At 35.9% G+C, this 17,393-nt stretch overlaps 1 protein-coding gene across 1 annotated transcript in view; it reads right to left on the bottom strand.

Moving 5' to 3' along the window:
* Cdh18 (cadherin 18) overlaps positions 1 to 16,974 on the bottom strand; it is a 355,549-nt gene extending 338,575 nt beyond the window's left edge. The window contains exon 1 of the mRNA XM_090332102.1: positions 16,802 to 16,974. The gene's annotated coding sequence lies outside the window, so the exon portion shown is untranslated. The remainder of the gene's footprint in view (positions 1 to 16,801) is intronic.
* Positions 16,975 to 17,393: the final 419 nt, after the last annotated feature.

Below are 17,393 nucleotides of genomic sequence, written 5' to 3'. Positions count from 1 at the left end.
CACAAATGTCAAAGTAAAAACTATAAATTTGGAACAACTTGACTTCTAGTCAGAGAAATAGATGTACTTAATGTCTAAGTTATTTTCTCCAGTTCCAAAAACTACATATGGATTTTTAGGGTTAAGGTAAGGGTGGAAAATAAAAATGACTGACTAGTACTGATAAGGGATATGAATGTTCATTGCATTATTCTCCTACATAAACTGTAAATGTAATGATTGAGAATATAATTTAGTGACCAACAAAATGAGATATTTTTACATACCTACTGGCATAAATAAAATTAATAAATTGACATTAATAAGTAAAACTACACAATGATTAGTGTGTAAATTAGTAGAAGCATTTGGGAATATAAAAATATATGTATGTATTTTAACCCAGCAACACTATTCTCAATATATTCTCAATAAAAAGACACACATGTTCTCCAAAAGTAAAATATAAGAACTTTTGATTTTAAATAGCCCAAAGTTAATTCAGTAGAGATGAATATAAGGTATAGATATAAGGTATGAGTATAAGATAATATAAGGTATATATATTCATATGATATAAGGATAATCTTTAGCCATAAAAATGACTAAATTGTTTGTTCAAAGCAATTGATGGTTTTTGTGAAAATAATGGAAAGACCAATGCAATTGAATAATATTAAAACAGCAGAATTTGGAAGTTTTATGTTTTTCAGATTTTGTCAAAATGCTTTTGAGAAATAATTTAGAAGACTGGATTTTTAAAGATTTGACTTACAGTTTGGGGGGTTTGAATCAGTCTAAAGTCAGCTTGCTCTATTGATTTGGGCCTAAAGCCAGCAGAATATTGTGATGGGGCTTGAAGGAGGGGAAGGGGTAGTGGAAGAGGAGGCTGCATCACTTAATTTTGAAGAGGAAATATAGAGAGCTAAAGAGGAGACCAAGACAAGACAATTCTTTTTAGGAAACACACTTTCACCTACTTCATCCAGCTAAGTCCATCTTCTCCATTTTTAACAGTATCTCAGCTGAGCATGGTGGCTCACACCTGTAATCTTAACTACTCAGGGGGCTGAGATTTGAGGATCACAGTTCAAAGCCAGCCTAAGCACTAAAGACCAAGAGACCCTTTTCTCCAGTTAACCACTAGAAGTGGCCCTGTGGCTCAAGGGACAGAGCGGTAGCCTTGAGCTGAAGATCTCAAGGATAGTTCTCAGGTCCAGAGTTCAAACCCCATGACTGACAAAACCAAAAACAAGAACAAAAGACAAAATAGTATTTCAAAATAACATCATTGTCATCTAGGCACTAAGCATTCCAAGTATTTGATATGTAAACTATAGATTCTCTTAAGTCTGGGTAGACACCAAGATGAAATTTCTGTTAAGAGGCACAAAGAAAGCTTCTGAAATTCAAGTACTATCTACTTATTGTAGGTTGTGGTGACCAGGGAATGTGATCAATTTTGTTGTTCTTTATAGTTGATTTTCTTATATTTTATTGCTTTTGTAAGGGTGATATACAGGTGTTACAGTTACATGTCTCAGGAAATGGGTCAAATTCTGTTTGAATCATGTTGCCCTTTTCCTAGCACTTTCCCAATTTTCCTTCTCATGTCCATTGACAAGTTACACAGTTCATTTTCCATATAAGGTTGTTGACCCTTGATTCTTAACAAGAGACTTCTCCAAGGAAGAAATAAGAATGGCAAATGGATACAAGAAGAAATATTCAACATCTCTGGCTATAAAAGCAGTGCAAATCAAAGAAGGACCATTATCAAGTAAACTAACAATAACAGATGCTGGTGAGGATATGACCAAAAGGGAATGCTAAACACTGCTGGTGAAAATGTAGACCCATTCATCCATTCTGAAAAGTAGTATGGATGTTTCTCAAAAGACTAAACATAGAGCATCCCTATGACCCAGAAGTCCCACCCTTGTGCAATTATCCAATAGACCACAAACAAAGTCAAACTAAAGCTACCAGAACAACTATGTTCATTATAGAAGTGATCATTTTTAAGTCCTATTCTTCTCTGATTTGTGTGATAATGACTATATGCTAACTTAGTAATAAAAATTAATTTTATTGTTTCAAATTTTTCTCCATATAATCATCTAGTGTAGTTGTACAATGGGATTTTAAATATGTCACTACATGATCATCATGCACCTTGATTTAATGCTACTCCTCCATTATTCTCCTTCACCTAGCTATCAGATTATCATGCTCCAATTTTACATAAGTGCATTCAATACTATGACTATTTGACTGTCATTCCTCCATCCACTTTAATTTTTGCAATTTTAGTTTATTCTAGTTTTAGTGTATTTTTAAAGAAATCTAGCATATATTCTCAGCAACATCACAGGGTATATCTCAGGCTATCAAGATCTAACTATGAATAAGCAATGTGTCCTGATTCATGTAAGCTGTGCATTCTAGTAGCAGATAGTGATGAGTAAAAAAGGAAATGAGTAAGCTATTAAACAGTATTCAGATGATCATAAAATTAGACTGATGTGATGGGGAACTATGTTTTAGAAGATGGCTTCATTTCTTAATTTGACGAGACAAGTTTAAAGATAAGATTAACTATCGAAAAATAGGAAAGGAAGACTTTGCACACAAAAGCCCTTATAAGTTCAAATTCCCTTTGGAAGGCTCAGCATGTATGAGGCAGAAATGCATGAAAGTGTAACTTAATGAACACAGGTGGAGGTGAAATCATAAAAAAGAGGCTCAGGGTAAGAATAGGTAGGAATTTAGAAGCTATGGCAAGAACTTAATCTATTATGAATCAAACCGCAGCCTTATGAAGGGTTTCCAGAAAGAACAGTGTCAGTGATTTATATTTGGGTGAAGTTGTGCCTTGTAAGCTAGGAAATGCACATATAGACAGCTAAAGAAAAATATTTTTCCATGCAAACCGAAAATTTAGAAACATCGAAGATGAGACAGTGGTGCATTGAGTCGATACAGTGGTAGCAGAAGAAAGTAGAGACTATAATTTAAAAATGTATTTAGGAGAATTATATAGAAGTTCATAGCAATCCAAGGAAAAAGTATGAGGACTTGATAAAGGATCCTTCTGGATTTCATGTGCAATTGGTAGTGTTGCTTACTGAAATAATAACTACTTAGTAAACCTGAGAGAAGTGAATTGATGTTGAGGTACTAAGGTAGCACTAAAGATGACAGTTACACTAGTACACTTTCAGAAATCTGTTAGGGGGATATTTGTTGATGCAGGCAGTGAGGGGAGAAATTAGGGAAGATGTAAGGGGGGAAAGTTGTAATTAAGTAAAAATAGTTGCATTTTTTCCTGTAATTTGGGCAGAGCAAAGTTGATACTTTAGCTGATAGAAAGACCAGAGTGTTATGACAAGATCACCACTTTCCTATTGATTTTAGGAAAGCTATAGTGGAAACATAGACAAGGCTATCATCTGATTCATGGTGTTTTATCAAGATGGATGTTGAGTGGTAAAGAAGCATGAGAAACACACAAGGATTAATTTTTTGACTGTAGTTTAGTTACTCTTGCACAAAAGAAAGGTATTCATGTCTTCCAATCTACAGTGAGGAAATTAAGAAAGAGATTCTACTCAAGATACATGTTAGAAAGCCCTGAAGTTCCAGAAAAGATTGCTGGATAATAGGACTACTATGCAGATACAAGTAAATTATAAATGATAAATTATACAATATAACATGCAGAATTTAAGAAGTCAGTAAATTAAAAATAAAAATATGAATGCAATGTATATATTTTATTAATTTCTCTGCAAACTAGAGCATGTCTCCTACTATACAACATTGATATAAAGTACACCTATTTTTTCACGTTGAAGCATATTTTTATTAAATGTAGTACTCTTTACTTCATGAGTGTTATCATTTTTAGGTACTTATTTTTCATGAATGCAATAAAAATTTTTATTGCTATTAGATGGAAGTTTAGTGAAGAGATAAATTACAGATTTGCAAAAGAAATTATAGAATTGTAAACATCTCAGTGTTTTATTTTTGCATTGTGCAAGTTCTATAATGAGCAGATTGAATAGAGTACAGGATCAATAACAATTAAACAAAGCCGATTTGAACCAATTCTCATTTTAAATATTTCATGTCTCTTAGAAAAATCAAAGTTTTTTTTTGTAAAGAATGCATCTTTTTGTGGTCATTAATAAAGTAAGAACTTAAAAACTTATTATCTCAGAATAAACTATTTTTTAAGCTTTATTGATTGGAACAAGTCTTGCCTTTTCATTGAGTTAATGTTTCTTTTTCACTCTAAATATTTTGCATTTTGTTCAGTAAAGGGAAGGGTACCATTTCCAGGATGCTGACTGAGTGTCCTACTTTACTTCTTTTTGAAAGACACAATTTTACACTAAGTAGAGTCAGCACTTTCATGATGCTAATATCAAATTTAAGTGTTAAAAATACCTTTTTGCATACAGATGAAATCCAGCTTACCACTGGATTAAAATGAAGATGGTTTCTCTGAGAAACAAGCACTTTCTCACTGATAATCCTTGCCTGAATCATAGCTACCCAGGACTCCCTCTGAAGCTGGAGAGAATGCCTCATCCCAAAGACTTACTCTTGCTTTTGTAGTTTGAAGCCAGTGATGGCCTTTAACTATAGATTATTGTCATACTTAAATTCTTAATATTATATTTCTTATTTGAATATTGAATGGCTCAGATATTTTTGGTCAAAGGAAGTCCCATAAATTCTTTTTAATCATTAAATTGAATTATTTCAATTTTTTTTGCCAGTCCTGGAGACTGAACTCAGGGCCTGAGAGCTGTCTTTGGACTTTCTTAAGGCTCGAGCTCTACCACTTGAGCCACAGCACCAAGTCAAGCTTTTTTCTATATATGTGGTACCAAGGAGTCAAACCTGGTTCTTCGTGCATGCTAGGCAAGCACTCTACCACTAGGCCAAACTCCTTTCCCCTGATTTCAAATCTTATTCTGCGCAATAGACTCAAATAATCCCACCACAAGAGTGTTTCAACAATCACAGAAAAAAAATTCTCACAAATTTTATTATGTTTATAATGTCAGCAAAAGAAAGCTAAGTCTAGGACACATTTCCTTTCCTCTCTTGTCCTCTTACCTCACCTTTCTGGCTGTCTGCCTGTGTGTCAGTACTTTGTAAAGTGATCATAGGAGTTTCAGAAATAGTCCTGACATTAGAGCTTTCTTGAAGATTGGCTATCTACAAATTTTCAGAGAAGATATATGGACTTAGTTTTTAGTGTTCGGAGAGTTCAAAAGAACAAGAGCTTAGACTATTCGGGAGTCTATTTTTAGGAGTCATATGAGGCAGAATGGCTTTTGAGAAGGAGGATTGTTGAGAACATAAATGGATCAAGAAGACTGGAAAATATGGTAGAATGCAAATATCAGAAGTTTTCAGTCATTCAAAATGTCTACTTAATATAATTGTAATATGACATGAATATGAAAGGGAGCCTTTCTGAGGTAAAAACTAGAATGGAAGGTGTGGGAGAGCACCATCAGGATGGCTGAGCCATCTAAGGCGCTGTGTTTAGGTAAGGCGTAGGAGGAAAGGAGAGAATATTGAAAACAATAAAAATAGCATATATTACATATGAAAACATCAGAATGAAGGGAAAGAAGGAAGGGTTTAGAAAGAGCCCCTATGATATATGTATTTTTATAGTTGTTTATAAAGGTGTCTGCATCCATAGTGGAATCCTATCCTCCAACAGAAAGAATGACATTGTACCATTCATTAGTAAATGGAAGGACTTTGCAAAAAAATTACATGAGGCAAAGTAAACCAAAACCAAGGGAACATAGGTTGCATGGTTTTCCCTCATTTGTGATAACTACTGTGCACCCATAAATCTACAAGTAAATACACTAAATAGCAAAGACAAAAACTTACACTTGGACTCTAAACATTCACACAATGAGATCAAATGAGAATATTCTTAGGAGACGATCGCAAGGGCTCATCTATGTGCCTATGATCATATAAAATGCTGCTTATCAAAATGAACTATAAAAACTGGCTAGTTCTATTATTGTCCTGTTTTATTTCTGCTTTGTTGCTATTTTTATTTTTGTATTTTCTGTCTTTATAAGATTATTTGTTTGGGGGAGTGTAAGGGACAGCACAGAAAAGGGGGGACAAAGATTGAACAACTGCAGCAGTGTTACTCATTAGACCCTATGTTGAAAATGAACTATGTCATTTGTGAGGGAAGGGTTGTTAAGGAAAAACTGTGAAAAATGAGGGAAGAGGTAACACTGTTCAAAAAGAAATGTACTCATTACTTGATTTATGTAACTGTAATCCCTCTGCACATGACCTTAAAAAAATTAAAAGGTGTAAATGTAAAAACAAATGTTCAATATTTGGATAAATAGGAATCTTAGGAAAAGAAATTAGAAGTAATTAACCTTACTGTCCTTTTGTGTGTTCCAACAATCTTGTCTGACTTATTATTCAATAAACACAATAAAAAACAGTAAATAAAAAAGGAAAGCATGTAAGTGAAATATAGAAATGACACTCAATGTCAGGAATGGACATTTGAATGGGCATTGCTTCTGCATCTGGGTATTCACACTTGGCTTTTAGAGAAAGATTACAATGTGGAGACTACTTAGCAAAACATGTGTTTACAGGAACTGTACTTAGCTTCCAAAAAGTTACTCGTGGAAATGAAATCCATTTGTTACTTAGAACTCAGTTCTTTGAAAGGAATAATCATGTTAACAACAGGGAATCTCAGATCACCCCTCCATACACACACACACACACACACACACACACTCACTCCAAGATCAACTTCAGGTCTAATAAGGTTCAACTGACGTAAATTGTTCTGTTGGCCTTCTCCATTCTGGCCAGTGTTAGCTCCTGTAAAGAAGGGTGAGTCACATTTCCTCTCTTAGAATCTGAGAAGGGACTTGATCATTAAGTATGCACAAGCAATGCCCACAGGGCATTTTCAAGACTGGAATTCAATTACAAATACCAAAATATTATTTTGATTTTCCTTAATACCTTCTTTATTTTTTATGCATTTTGAACTTGCTTGACATTTTTCTATGAACATTTTCATAAATATCTTGATATAAACATAAGAAAAAGTCATTCAAGCTGGGAGAATAAATAACTTCTTTTGTATTTATCATTTCAAGGTTAAGTAATGTGGTTGTCATTTATTTTGAAACATAATTAACTCTATATGTCAGAGTCAGAATAGGGAAAATAAAAGTCAAAGGCTGGCCTCAGGCAAAAATCTACCTGAAAAATACAGCCAGTGCAAAAAGGTATGGGGACCTGGTTCAAGTGGTAGAGCGATTGCCTAAAAAGAACAGTATCCTGGGTTCAAACTCAAATACTGCCATAGTGATTTAAATTAAAATAAATGAATAAATAAATAAAAGTAGCTACAAGTAAAACTGCACATATTTGAAGATTCTCATTTTGACAACTTCTTTGTCATCCATATCTAGTTATAACTTTTTATCTTATAAGCGAGGGAAGATTCTATTATAATTCATTATTTTAGTGATATTGATCATATACTGAGTGAATATTGGTTATACTGAAGTGTAAAAATGTTATATGCTTATATTTTTCCATTCCTTGTATATTTTAATTGTATTTTATTGTCAGGTGATGTATAAAGGAATTATAGTTACATTCATCAGGTAGTGGGTATATTGCTTCTTGAACACTAATACTCCTCATTTTTTTTCTCCTAGTTTTTCTCCTCCTATTCTCTCCCAATCATCCTGACTTTCCTCTTCCTTTCCCTATTTCAAATAAACAAATATACAATATACAAAGTATCAAGGTCAGATACAGTAACAACATGAGCTAAACCATAAGGGGCAGAAAGGGAGAGAGGGAGTGGCAAGACAAAGAGAGAGAGAGAGAGAGAGAGAGAGAGAGAGAGAAAGAGAGAGAGAGAGAGAGAGAGAGAGAGAGAGAGAGAGAGAGAGAGAGAGAGAGGAAATAACTTCACACAGTAGGTTAGGAACAACAAACACGGAGATAGTACTTGTTTCCATATCCTGGAGTTCATTTGGCTTATCCTCATCCTATATGGAAATATCCATAGAGCTATTGAGCTATTGTGGTCCTCTGCTAGGAGAGTCCTGGATCTTTCTATATTTTTTATTTGCATAGTTACAAAACATCAATGTTCTCAATGACCTATAAAATAATTTAATATTTTAAACCACATTTAGACACTGGAATCATTCCAGCATATCTTAAAATAGCAATACAATGCAGTATAAATGTTACCATCAATTGAATATATATTAGGATAAACTATTTTCTTTCATTGGGGGAAATTTGTTTGTCTTCTTTGTCATTACTTCAATATACTTCAGATTTGATACAATAGGTTTACATGTGTTTAATCTTCAACATTGTAACAAGTGCAGGTTGATAGCATATTTATTACAGATTTATTCACATTCTATGTATTTCCACTCCTAACATTAATGTAATACATTGTTCAACAAGACAATGAGCTGAAATACCAGCAATGTTTCTTATTGTTGCTGTAAAAACAAAATTAAATTAAATTAAAAAGCTTAGTGGCTTAAGACAATATGAACTTATTTTCTTATTAGTTCCATAGGTCAAAAGTTTTGATGAGTCTCAGCAGAGGTAAAATAGATATTGCCCTGGTTGGGTTCCATTCTACAGACTCTAGGAAAGAATGTGCTTCATGCTTTCCAGATGTGAAGACTCTGACCCAGGTGTTTAGGCCTTGTTCACAGTTGCTCACATTCCAGACCAACAACATCTGCACGAATTCCCACATGTCAGCCTTGGACCTCCTTCCTGTACTCTCCTTCACCTGTAAAGGCTTGTGATCCTGTACCATGCAGGATCATGCATAATTTTAACCTTTCTTTATAGACAAATACATAAACAACTATAATAGTTCATGGTAAGTGATTTAAAAAGCAATGACTTAGTATAGTTGTGAATATGCAAACTTTTGCCAGCTTTGTTTTTTCACATCAGAATGTATGGGACTAAGCAATTTACAAGGAAAAGAAGTATATTGACCCCTTATAGATGCTGGGAAGGTGTTAACATCTGTAAGAAGTGGAGGGGGTGGAGGGCTTCCTCCTGTGTTCACAATCTTCTCCTAAAATCATCTTTTCTTGTCTTTCAAAGCAATTCTCTCACTAGGGATTTCTGTTCTTACCTCTGCCATTTCTGCTCAGAAAACACCAAATCTTAGTGATGATGGCTTCAGGCCATGCCCTTATTTTATTTTTTTTTTCTTAAATCTTCTCTCCTACCTTGAAGTTCTTTAATGTAAGCGCAATTACCTACAAAGGGCAGCTCATAAGTGACAAAGGGTGACTCATGATCTACAGTGATGACTCATAGCCCTCTCAAGCTATTCATGTATCCAACTGATTCCAGGACATCTCCACTAGACATCTCATTCCAGTGTGGTACAGTGAGTTCATTTCTGTTTATGTTCTTTTTCTTCTCCTTAGGGAATAACTACTGCAACTTTCTAGTTTAGAACACAATCTGTACTTTACCCTCTTCTCCGTCCATGACTCATATGTCCTCTTCAACACTGAATCCTGTCAGCTTTATTTTCAAGATAAATACAGAAGCCAACTTCTCTCCCTCTCTCTTCCTTGATGTCACTCTTGTTCCAGTCACCATTATCTTCCTCTTAGAAATATAAGCTTAGTCCTTTCACTATGTTCTCTGTATCTGAATTTTATCCCCTATAGTCTGACTACAGCACAGTGGCTGGAGTTTATATGGGAATAGAAATCTGACATATATCACATATATGTGTATATGTAATCTCTTCTCTGCTTACAAGCATGTAATGCATAGGAAGAAATCTAAAATTCATATTAATTTTTCAGGATCCAGGACCAATTTGTCATTCAGTTTATTTATTTTCTAAGAATATTTCCAAATATTCAAATGCTTTTTAACTCTATACTACTATAACAAATACCTCTGATTGGGTAAGAAAAGGTATTTATAACACCTTAGTTCTGGACGGTGGGAAATTCAAGGCAGCAGGATTTCTTTCTGTAGTAACCAATGAGATAAGAGCATGAGAGAACAAACCACTCCTGCAAAACCCTACCCCATCTTATTAATGGTTCACAGAGTACGAGCCTCAGGAACCAAACACTTCATTTGCCTAGTCTTCCGAGACTATTGTCATAGAGATACAGTATGCAGAGTAATGGTTTTGGAGATATATTGATAAGATAGCACTGAATCGCCTTACCATTTTTCTCCACCACTTAATTTCAGCTGTGCTATCTTTCTTGGTGTTCTTAAATGGTCCATCCATTCTCCTTTTTAAAAATTTAAATATTTCATCTTTGCTACAATATTAGCATCAATATCATTCACATCCACACTTTCACACTTTCGTGGTGGGGGGGGCTTATGCACATGCATGCAGAGATACACTCAGGACCTGGTCACTGTCCTTAGTGCATTTTACTCAAATCAATCTACAGCTTGAGGCACAGCATCCTTGTGGCTTTTTGCTACTTAATTTAATTCTTTTCTTTTCTTTTCTTTTCTTTTCTTTTCTTTCTGGGTAATGGGGCTGGATCTCTGGGCCTGGACCCTGTCCCTGAGCATTTCAGCTCAAGGTTACCACCCTACCCCTTGAACCTAAGCCCCACTTACAGTTTTGTAGTGATTAATGGGAGGTAAAAGTTTCACAGACTTTAGTGAACTGGCTATCTATTAGCCTTCATTCTCAGATCTTAGCCTCTTGAGTATCTAGGATTACAGGTGTGAGCCACCTGTTCCTGGCTTTTTGCTACTTAATTTGACATAAAAGTTTCAAGGATTTTTCTTGCTCAAACAGGCTTCAGATCATGATCTTCAATTCTCAGCCTCCTGAGTAGCTAGGATTACAGGAATGTGCCACATGTGCCCAGCAATGTGCTCTTCTCAATAAGAACTTCTTAGTCATTGTAGTTAAAGTATCGAACCACCCTTCACCTCTTTGTGAAACTTTTCCCCATCTTTCCTTCAGTGTTTTCTCAATAAATGTAATTTTTACATAAAAGATAGATGTTCATTTTAGCTTTTTACTATTACCCTTCCAAAATACATTGCAAATTCAATTAAATAATTACAATTTGATATGTACTTTAAGTACAATGAAGCTTAGTAATTAAATTTGTTTTTATTTTGAAAATAGGATGAAAACATTCTAAAAATAGAGTTTCAATGATCAGCATAGAACCAACTCAGCTGTTATTTGGGATTGGTTTAATTTTTATTCTAGCAACACAAGGCTTTCTCATACATTCTAAGTTAAAAAAAGAACAAAGTATCCAATAAGTGTCCTCTCCATAAAAGTCATACAATATAAAGTCACATACTCCATATAACCAACAATTCCTTTTCTATGCTTTCATGATTCATTCAAATGATATCATCTACTAGGTAGTGCAGTTAAAAGCTATTAATCAGCCACATTTAAATGTAAGATGTCATAATTAATAGAGGAAGGCTTGAGGAATATCTACATGTATCTTCAGCCCTTTCCAACCGGAGGACCTAAAAGCTTAAATTCATGGTGAAAACAATTCCACCCATCATATTCTATGAGTCTGAGTAAACTACTGCATATGGCCCAATCCTGCTATTGGTGAAGCTTTACCTCAAAAAAGAAATGTTTAATCAAAACAATTATTTTTGTAGCTTAAATTTTACTTCATTCTCAGTCAATCTAGAACTCCCTCAAATTGATGTTTAACAATATAGAAGCTTTTCAGAAGTTTCATTGCATACAAGGCAACATCTGGACAATTTTTAGCTGCAGCAGAAAAAATCACTCTGTTATCACCTGCTTCTAGTTTTACTTGTTTATTTTTCCAGAAATAGGCTTCTGGAACATGATAAAGATATTATCTCTACTCTTCTCTTTATTTATCATTGAATATATTTTAACAGGGAGTTGCAGTCACATGCAATAAGAAAATAAAGTGATAGCAAATATGGCAGTGATATCGAACAAATTAAGCATATGTTGGCTTATCAAGAAGAGAAAGTTTGTAAGCAAATATATACCTCCTACCTTGAACAGAATCAAACATCACATCTGTGTAGATGAAAGGTTGAACTCATAAAAATTACAAATTAGGGGCTGGGAGTCTGGTCTTGTGGTAAGAGTGCTTGCCTAGCATAAATAAAAAGCTGGGTTCGATTCCTAGGTACTATGTACATAGAAAAAGCTGGAAGTGGTGCTGTGGCTCAACTGGATGAGCTGTTGCCTTGAGAATTCCCAAGGACAGTTCTCAGGCCCTGAGTTCAAGCTCCAGGAATGGCAAAAAATAATCACAAATTATGTAAGCATAAAAATACAAATGTATCAAATTGTGCTTGTTTCAGCAAAATATTTATGTGAATGCATGCATATATATCATTATAGCTTTTACATTAAATCTACAGTTATATTTATGATTAATCTTGTCCTACAAAATGATTTAAGAATATTCACAAGATTGGCATTGATGGTTACTGTTAAAGAGTGAACCTCAACTCATGTTTTACACGTCTGTATTTTTAAATGCGGATATTATAAAGAATAGAAATAAGAGAAAAAACTGGGGACCATGCATAATTTCAAGTGAAATAATTTATGTTGAAGAAATTCATATTTCTCCATGGTGGAAAAATATTTCAAGGAAAATCAACACTTCTTATAGATTACTTTTGAGGGGAGCGGGCCTGGCAGTTGAATTCAGGGCTTCTTTTTTTTTTTGCTAAACAGGTCCTCTTCCACTTGAGCCAGGTCTTCATTACTTTTTACTCTGGTTATCTTAAGGAGAAATTCATCATGTATATGCCACTGCTGGCCTGAGCTATGATCTTCCTTTTGTGTTTCTTACATAACTGGGACAACTAGTTTAGATTGATTGATGTGGGTGTTTTGTGAATCTTTTTCTTGATCTGGTCTTAAAAAGTAAATTTTCTAACATTTGCCCACTGAAGAGCTCAGATTTCCTTATGATCCACCAGCATTCAAACTTTCTTGTAAAATGACTTTTTCTGCAGTAGAATATTATGGTGAGTTAGCATGATTTAATTCTTAGCAAACAGATGACCAAAGAGAGTGATTCTATGAAAATGGACGAAACTTGATCCATATAAACAAAACTAATCATAACTCTTTGGGTTTATCACTTTTGGAGGTAAGGAAATTAGCTTGAATATAGACAAGTCAGGTGAGAAATGGTCAACCAAAGGTGTACTGAAATTCCACCACAACTTTCGATCTTTCCATTCAACCCCATCTTATTTTCTTCATCTCATTCCCAATTGTGAATTGAAAATGTTTTCTTTAATATACTGCAGGTTTTGAATATTAAAAAACTACCACCAGCATATGGAATTATTAGAGTTAACATCCCTTCCCAAGCAACCCACGTATGCACTAATTTTCTCCCAGAGTAATAAAAAATGTAGAGTAAAAAGAAAGTATTGTCAAGTTTGTTTATTCGTGACTTATGTTAGAAAATTTACAAATAAATTGAAGCTTTACCAAACAAATTGAAATGAAATTTCTCATCAACTCAACACAGCCCCATTCCCTTATCCCAGCTATTGTTTCTCCTGCTCCCCCCTTTTTTAAACCAGAGGATGATATAACTCTGCTTTCCTAGTTTACAGGAGACATGAGATGGAAAATCTAACACAGTATTTTAGGGATCTAATGAATATCTCATTTATCATTAAAGCCAGCAGAAAAAGGTTATTAAGAAAACACCCAATCCTAACTGCTTTCTTTTCTTTTCTCTTTCTTTCTTTCTTTCTTTCTTTCTTTCTTTCTTTCTTTCTTTCTTTCTTTCTTTCCTTCCTTCCTTCCTTCTTGCTTGCTTACTTTCTCTCTTTCTTTCACTAAGCCAGTTCTCTTCTACTTGATCCAGGTGGTTATAATTTTTTATAACATGGGCAGTTGCTTAATCAGTATGTGCATGATGCTTTCTTTATGAATCTCCTGTTTTTGTTTAAAATTCAGCATTTATGGAAAAGAGTGTAATTTCTACAATCGATGAAAGTGCAAAAATGAAATATTGTTAGAAATCACCCATTGGGTCAAAGGGGTGATGCTATGGATACCTAGTATGTAAAGAACAGTGAATCATGTGAGCATAGAAGAGCAACTATCAGAAAATGAGTCAACCTTGAATATCACTGACACGTAGGTTAGCCATCTCTAGTCAGAAATATAGATCATTATATATATGAATAATGGACTAACAACAGAGTCACCCAATTAATTAGAGGAACCCAATTAAAAATTAAGCAAATTAGAAAGTTTGAAGAACTTCACTCATTTATAAACACAAAAGAACACCTTTGCACACATTCTGTATTTGATTTCTTTAACATGTATTCTTCACTAGCCTTCATCGTGTCACATAAAAGATCAGGGATAAGTAAGTTTCTTGGTCAATAAGTTCAATAGGTTTTGACTTAGATCTATTAAAGTCAGGATGCAAATACATAAGGAATAAGCTCCATGTCTTTATTAGCAATATGCCAAATACAAAACAAATGGGACATACAAACTTGTAAACATGTGGTTTATGCTCATCCAACCACAGAAATCAATGCAAAGCACAATAATGCTATTTCTATCAGCCAATGAAAATGGTACTTTAAATTTGCTATCTATAGCAACCTTCATCTAAAATTTTTATAAAGTTGGACTGAGTGGTTCAATTAGTCTCATTCTTCCACTATATGGACCTGAAATAGGTCTTTGGAAGAGCTAATGGTTTCCAGTTTCACAGTATATAAACTCGGTCCAAATACTATTTTCTATGGCCAGTGCTTGGAACTGCCATAGCTTAACATATTCAGCATTCATTGGGCATTTACAGCTGGAGTTTACTCTCACTTTCCTTCCTCTATTTTATTCTCCTTTGTCACTTATCTATCTTCTCTTAGGTATTTCTATTACATATGAAATAACTCATATCCCTTTTCTACTGTCTTTTTTATTTTAGGTAAGGAATCAATTTGGAGTATCTGTTGCCTCTGTTTATTAAGCCACTTAGCAAACTGAAAAATAACAACCACAGTAACAAAAAGAATCAGACCTATCAGGCATAAAATAATTATCTTCCAGAGAAGGTGGAGTCAATGCCTTATCAGACAAATAAACTGGATGACCTATACTAGGTTAATTTATAATCAGTAAGTCTGAAATTAAGTATGTAACAGCAAGCTTGAAGGAAACTGCAAGATGATCAGTGCTTAGAGCAGCTGCTACAGAAGTAAGTCCCTACTAGTGTCAAATTTGGCCTTCATCCTCTATCTCTGTCATCCCACAAGGGGTGTGTGTGTGTGTGTGTGTGTGCCTGTGTGTGTCTTAAACTCTTGATTTAGAACAGGACATGTCTTTAATAGAATGGTCTATTAAAACAGAAGAGACTAGTTCTTGCAAAGAGAAAGCCCCTACATTGAAAATTTCATGGGTGATTCCAAAGAGAAAAATAAAGGCAGGAAGACACAGGCAGAGTATGTGGTTAGATTCCTTTATTTTTTCTTGGCTGTATAACAAATTTTTTTTTCTGATTTGTCTCTCCATGCTCAAAGCACCATCACCTGAGCAAAGCAAAATCTATAGCAATTTTAGCTAAGATTTTTCATTTCATTTTTTCTTGATTTCCAATAAGAAATGAACAAGGGACATTTATTCTTCACTAAACAGAAAGCTCAGTAAATAGACATTGAATAACAAAATATTTTAATAACCAGAGCTAATAAAATTCTATTTTTCACCTGTTACATATGAGGTTTGTCTAGCTCCAAAGCTACAGACAGACAGACAGACACACACACACACACACGCACAGAGAAATACAAAGACATACAATAGAGGTGTAATTTTTCCTTGGCTTTTAGATGTGAAAATTAAGATGCAATAGCAGTCACTTTCGACCGCAGACAAATCAGATTCAGGAAGTTGAGGCAGGGGATGAGGGAGAGTTAACAAACACACAGGCTTATACTAAATAATTACGTGGCTCATCACAGAAGCCTGCCCATTCCTGTCCATGCATCATTTATCATGTCCTTTAAAAGAAGTAAAGTTTCATCTCACCACTTAATAAGCATTGATGGAAATTTTGTGAAAGGGGAAAAAAGAAAAAGGAATGGAGAGGATTCCTTGCTGCAGTTTTCTGGCTCAGATCTCACGTAATTTTTAGACGATACTGGAAAGACAATAATTAAGAAGCTGCACCAAAAATGCAAACCCCAAATAAAGACAATCTCAGCGTCCCTGTTTGGTTGTGAGCGTGCTATCCCTCACTTTGGCATACAGACACAAATGCCAGCCTGTCCCCCCTGGCATCGCTATCCAAATGCGCCTTGTGGAGAGGCCTCTCCAACTTCTTCCAGAGCAGATCCTGGGAGCCGGGCACACACCGGCACACCCGCGCACATGCCACGCAGGACACAGCTGGAGCCGGAGACTTGCCTTCTGCACGCGCTATGGCAACATTCCTGCATAGGCAGACACAAAGGTGTCCCCGCGGCCGGGCTGCCCGCGAGAGCCACAACTTTTCCATTCGCTCTCCATCCCGAGACGCAGATCCAAGAAGAACATTTCAGCAAATACTGTTTTGGACTCCAAACTGAGAACAGCTTCCTTGCGCGCGTGCGCGCGCGCGCGCGCGCGCGCACACACACACACACACACACACACACACACGCACACTACTTGTGTCACGACCGAGGAAAGTGTCATGAATTGAAGCCTTACCTTCGCTGACTTGCTCTAAGTGGTGGGAAGGAAGTTCTTCTGTGCCCAGCGAAGCCGGGACTTTCCCGGGGCTAGGCGCGCCCTGGCTCGGGGTCTTCCCGGAGCCCAGACTCGCTCCGCGCACCCCAGCCCCAGGCTCCCAGGCTGGGCTCTGCAGCTCCCGAGCGCGGCCTCTGATTGGCTGGCCGGCTGTCTGCCTGATGCTCTGCTTTTCTGTCTCTCCTCCTTCCTTCCTCCTCTCCCTGCCTCTCCTCTCCGCAGCTTGATTCCCCCACCCCTCCTCCCGCTTTCCTCTCCCTCCATCCCAACCCACCCTAACCCACCTCACACACTTTTGGGCTTGCACGGATTCTACAATACACGGAACGGAAACCCTTTGGCTCCATGCACAAGGTCATACAGAAAACGGTGCAATTGAAAATACTTATTTGAATGCACACACACACACACACACACACACACACACACACACACACACACACACACACCAAAAGCCGTGCTCTTGATAAATGACAGCCAGGACTCCACAGTTGAGGCCGTGGGGTCTCTGTGTGCAAGCGGGGACGAGCAGAGGTTTGGCTGTCAGCTGGAG

This window comes from Megascapheus bottae, chromosome 4, assembly GCF_031878675.1.
Source record: "Megascapheus bottae isolate mThoBot1 chromosome 4, mThoBot2.hap1, whole genome shotgun sequence".
NCBI lineage: Eukaryota > Metazoa > Chordata > Mammalia > Rodentia > Geomyidae > Megascapheus > Megascapheus bottae.
Note: the sequence above shows the minus strand (reverse complement) of the source record. Positions and strands in the feature narration are given on the sequence as shown.